Below are 6,190 nucleotides of genomic sequence, written 5' to 3'. Positions count from 1 at the left end.
GACTGGGATGACACAGGAGATGAACACACACAAAGACTCGAACACAGGCTGAGATAATTCCTTCAGGAATTTCTTCAAGCTGTTTAAGATTGTTATTAGATTGACTGATCAGATTTCTTATACTTTCATTCAGTATATAAATCAGACAAGAAAAGACTGTAGTGTTTTACACAGAGCACAAAGATTGTATTATACTGTATAAGTAAATAAAATAAATAAAAACGATATATACAAATATCTGTATGTGCATTTTGAATGTAACAGTCTGGAGGCAGTTATATAAAAGTCAGCGGCAAGCTTACAAGGTAAGAAGTGAAAGTGAAAGGAACGCTATGCTGTGAGGTTTGGAAATGGTGGCGCTGACAAAAAAAAAAAAAAAACAGGAGCTGGATTTGATTTTTTGAGTGGACAAGATTAGAAATAAGTACATGAGCACTGAGCAGGTTGGAGACAAAGTTAGAGAGGCAAGGCTGAGATGATTTGGAGATTCACAGAGGGAGAGTGGATATATTGGATGCGGCGAAGAAGAAGAAGAAGAAGAAGAAGAAGAAGAAGAAGAAGAAGGAGAGTGGATATATTGGATGCGGCGAAGAAGAAGAAGAAGAAGAAGAAGAAGAAGAAGGAGAGTGGATATATTGGATGCGGCGAAGAAGAAGAGTGGATATATTGGATGCGGCGAAGAAGAAGAGTGGATATATTGGATGCGGCGAAGAAGAAGAAGAAGGAGAGTGGATATATTGGATGCGGCGAAGAAGAAGAGTGGATATATTGGATGCGGCGAAGAAGAAGAGTGGATATATTGGATGCGGCGAAGAAGAAGAGTGGATATATTGGATGCGGCGAAGAAGGAGAGTGGATATATTGGATGCGGCGAAGAAGGAGAGTGGATATATTGGATGCGGCGAAGAAGAAGAGTGGATATATTGGATGCGGCGAAGAAGAAGAAGAGTGGATATATTGGATGCGGCGAAGAAGAAGAAGAGTGGATATATTGGATGCGGCGAAGAAGAAGAAGAAGAAGAAGAGTGGATATATTGGATGCGGCGAAGAAGAAGAAGAAGAAGAAGGAGAGTGGATATATTGGATGCGGCGAAGAAGAAGAAGAAGAAGGAGAGTGGATATATTGGATGCGGCGAAGAAGAAGAAGAAGAAGGAGAGTGGATATATTGGATGCGGCGAAGAAGAAGAAGGAGAGTGGATATATTGGATGCGGCGAAGAAGAAGAAGAAGAAGGAGAGTGGATATATTGGATGCGGCGAAGAAGAAGAAGAAGAAGAAGGAGAGTGGATATATTGGATGCGGCGAAGAAGAAGAAGAAGAAGGAGAGTGGATATATTGGATGCGGCGAAGAAGAAGAAGAAGAAGGAGAGTGGATATATTGGATGCGGCGAAGAAGAAGAAGAAGAAGGAGAGTGGATATATTGGATGCGGCGAAGAAGAAGAAGAAGAAGAATGGATATATTGGATGCGGCGAAGAAGAAGAAGAAGAAGAAGAAGAAGAAGAAGGCGGCGGCGGCGGCGGGCTTAATTACTAGAAGGTGGATCTTATACGTTGCCTTCTGGTTGCCAAAATTGCATTAAGTACCTTTAAACAGCCACAGGAAACATCATTTAATTATCTTGTCATTGAAGACATTTACCAGGGTTCACGTAGTGCTTCCCACAAGAGTGCTCTGCTCCCACACGTTATTCAATTGCATCCTTAAAAAAAATGTTTCCTTTAATTAGTGTAGCTGCTTAACAGCTACACTTGATGCACATTTAATGTATGCACTTTGGCTTTTTCCTTTTGAATATTTGAAATTCTCGTCACACATATATAAAAACACACACATGCAGAGATACTACTCGGCCTCCCAGCAGCATTTATTTTTGTTCATGTTGTTTCTGAAGATGGACAAATGGTGTGGGCAAACTAGTAGACCTACAACAGCACATGCACAGACACAAACAATGTGCCTCAGTGAATACAAACTCCTGTTGTCAGGCTATTCATGGAGTGCATAATGTGTCACGGTGATGTCTGTTCTTCCATAGAGCACAGGAAGCGCATGCTAATGAGAGGAGCGTTAAAGCAAAGATTAATGACATGTTTGTTTTCCCGTCCATTCAGACTGCATTTCCTGGGCACATTTCAGTGTTTTTAATTAGTTAGGAAGCAATTAAGGAAGACCCAAAAAAAATCCAAAAAAACATTCACATTGCAACAGAAAGTTGTGAAAAAAGAAGATTTAGTGTTTCGATGTTTGGATTTGGAATGGAGGGGGAATGGGAGGAAAAATCATTTATTTTCATTGTGTTGCACAAACATGCTCGGTTTGGGGTGAAGGCTGAAAGCTATGAAACAGTGGAAATGTGCTTTGTGAGGTGAGAGAGCGATGAGGCAGAGTAAGATAAAGAAAAAACTCTGAATGAATGAATTTGAACTTCTGAAGTTTTTAAATCTGTGACTGGGTGTCTGATGCTCATACATTACCAGTGACCTAATAGTTAAGGCGCTGCCCTCCTAAACCAGGGAATGTGGATCCTAGTCCCATCCACAGGGGAGGCCGTTACTCTCCTGGCATCTTTAATGACACATAAAAATACGATAAATGGTTAAAAATTTGTAGTGTGTGCAAAAACTTTCTTCAGGCATTTAAGTACAGGTGTCAAGTTGCTTCCCAAAACGGCCCAAAATTCTTGGCACATTTTGGGCCCTTTAGTCCCAGCTGAGCATCATTTAAACACCACGGCCTGAGTATTGTTACTGACCATGTCCATCCCTTTATGACCACAGTGTACCATCTTCTGATGGCTGCTTCCAGCAGGATAACACACCATTTCACGAAACTTAGATCGTCTCATATTGGTTTCTTGAACATGACAATGAGTTCTCTGTACTCAGATGGCCTCCACAGTCACAAGATCTCAGTCTAATGGAGCACCTTTGAGATGTGGTGAAACTGGAAATTCTTATTGTGGATGTGCAGCTGACAAATCTGCACCAACTGTGTGATGCTGTTATGTCAACATGGACCAAAGTCTCTGAGGAACATTTCCAACACATTGATGAATCTGTGCCGTGAAGAATTAAATCAGCTCTAAAGGCAAAAAGAAGTCCAAACTGGTACTAACAAGTAGTGGTGTGTGATACTCCAAATTTTGGTATTGATCCAATACCAAAAAAGTGCAAGTACAAGTGCTGATATCAATACTTTTATTTTATTTATTTATTTTTGCTTGTCCCATTTGGTTCTTTAGCCGTCAGAATTGCTGTCTGAAGACCAACAAGGATACCCAATGGATTTACTTTGCCAAATGGATCACGGCCTTGCCGTATTGGTCCATTTGATCAATACCGATACTTTTAAATTATTAAAAAATAAGGCAGCTTATGTAGGAAGGAGCAGTGTGTAATCATTTATGAAATCAATGATCATTTATTTGCAAATTCTGATTTTAACAACCACGAAATCACTGTGATTTTTAATTTCCACAATAATTAGTTAACACAACAAAACACACCTTTCAGCTTTTCATGTATTTTGAAACTGGATTTTGAGACCTGGAATGTAAATGTGCCTTTTCATAGAGCACTTTGGGTCAGTTTCTGTTTTTTACACACTGAACGTAGAGGATAGGAACAAACTATCACGACAGTATCGATCCGACACCAGTACCAGCATTGGTATCAAAACTATCGTTATCTGGATCAATCCGTCCACCTATACTAACAAGGTGCACCTAATAAACTAGCAGGTGAATAGATATACTTTGAAAATAAATACAAAAGTGTGGTAAATAAACATAAGCAGGTAATTAAATAAAGGAAAGTGAAAATGAAGATCAATGTGCTAAAAAATAAATGCAAATGGGGGGGGGGGGTCTAAAGCTACAAAGTGGCTGTAAACAGCACGTTGAATTCAATTAAATGTTCTATTTAACATATTTCTAAATTGACTAAATCAGTTAAAAAAATCGCCAACACTTTAATTTTATTACAATATAATAACATAAAAGATCACAAAATCTTAGAATGATTGAATGCTGCAGATACTCTTGTTGAAACACAGATAAAACACTTGTTTTCTTCTCCCTCAGTTTTCATTAAGATTCAAAACAGACAAAGCAGTCACCCTACTGCAGAGGAGAAGCCAGGCCCTCAGCAGCCCATTACCACCAGTGGCCAGGGAGGTTATTCTTCAGAAGCTGCTACAGCTCTCAAACCAGAGGAGCACACAACAAAGAGCTTGATTATATCTGTGAAGGGAACCATTAAACACAGCTGTATCACCAGTGTTGGGACTAACGCGTTATTAAGTAACGCGTTACAGTAACTACGTTATTATTGTGGGAACGAGCACGGTAACTACGTTATTATGCCAAAACCAGGAACGCGTTACTCGTTACTGGGATTTAGATAGGCTCGTTATTCGTTACTTCGTGTGGTGGCTATCGCGGAGCTTCCACAGATTCAATAACATTAGCAAGTGGTGGAGGCCAGCAGGTGGATGAAGGAAAAGGGAGGCAGGAGGAGGAGAGACAACACCGGGTCCGAGTGTCAGGTGAACTGAACTTCAGGTAAGAAGTTATGACCTGCAGTCTCTCTGGGTCAGATATGAACCAAGTTTAGGTGGAGTTTATTTTCGTTATGCTGACTTTTTCGTACTGCGTGCTAGCTAGCATGACGGAGTTTCTATACAGCTGGGTGGTGCTATGAAGTTAATGATGCTGAACTTTATTTTGTTCATAAGGTTAATTATTAGAGTTGCCAGCCGTCCTGTAAAAAACAGAATCGTCTGTATTCAGAGAAAATATTTCGCGTTTCGTATTGAGGTGAAGAGGAACGCAGTTTGTCCCGGACTTCAGCTACAATGAAAAAGACACAAAGCTGGAGTTATTCTGTGTTTACGCTGCACAGCTGCCTCTTCTTCTCTCATCCTCTCACCCTCCCTCTCCTGTTTCTACTTCAATCATGAAACTGATCAATGATCAGCTGATTGGCTTTTCTCTCTTGTTTATTTATCGCCCACTTTGCGCCAGAAAGAAGAAACCAGCGGATGTCGCGTTAAACAACAGCAGCACGTTTAAGCTTGATCAGCTGTTGTTAGAATTTATTTAATATTAATTTCTAGTATCAGCTGATGTTTGCTGGAGCCACAGCTGTAAATCTGCTGGTCATGATGTCGGTTTGGTTATCTGGTGAGAGGGAAACATGAAGATGAAACCAGGAGATGTCCTTACTGAATCATCAGAGCTGAACAGGTGATGGAGAAACAGGTTTACCTTTTAGGTGACATGAATGAGTTGAAGGGAAGTTATGAACTGTTTCTGAGAGACAAATAACACCAGGATCCTTTTTTATGTAGCTGACAGCTGGTAACTGTGCAGGGGCGGGTCTAGCAAAGTGTTGCCAGGGGACCAGGTAGGGCATTAACAGGGAAAGGGGGGAACAAGGAAATACTTTTCTTTCTTATTCTCATTTAAAAATGTCTAGCGTTAAAAATAATAATTATCTGAGTCTTACAACAAACGATTGATAGATTGAAGCATATATACCATCAGAACAGTGTACATCATTGTCACAACAGTGTTTGTTTTCATTCAAAGGCTTTATGATTATTCCTATAATGTTGGGCCGGTCTCTAGTCAAAATGCCCGGGCCGATTTTTTGTCCCAGTCCAGCCCTGTGTGCAGCTCATCTGCAGCCTGGTGTTACCTACATCTTCCTATTCAGAAGGCAGAATTTCTGAGTTCTGAGTACAATCGAAAGCACCACGACTGCAGTTTTTGTGTTGGATGTAAAAAGCGCACATGACGCTGTGACGTAGGCTAGAATCATGGCGGCGGTCAACGACGGTCCAGGTGTGGGATTTCTCTTGTGTAAATATGCACAGTGCACTTGTGGCAAGTAAGCAAGCTAGAAGACTGCAATCTTGCTGGGTATCCAGTTGCAGAAGCAACACATTAACAAGAGAATTCTGAGTAAAACCAAAGTTACTTTCCCTAGTAACTGGTTACTTTGAAAGTAACGAGTAACTGAGTTACTTTTGATAGAAGTAACTAGTAATGTAACTAAGTTACTAATTTAAAGTAACTTACCCAACACTGTGTATCACAGCCAAGCGTACCTTTGCAGAGTAAAATGTTTCTCCCCTCGTGACCACTGGATCACTGGATCACCACTTAATCTTCTCCTTCTCCACTG

Source organism: Diplotaxodon limnothrissa, linkage group LG23 (genome assembly GCF_057381915.1).
Source record: "Diplotaxodon limnothrissa isolate DT_005_m linkage group LG23, D_limnothrissa_male_GT1.1, whole genome shotgun sequence".
NCBI classification, from domain to species: domain Eukaryota; kingdom Metazoa; phylum Chordata; class Actinopteri; order Cichliformes; family Cichlidae; genus Diplotaxodon; species Diplotaxodon limnothrissa.
Note: the sequence above shows the minus strand (reverse complement) of the source record.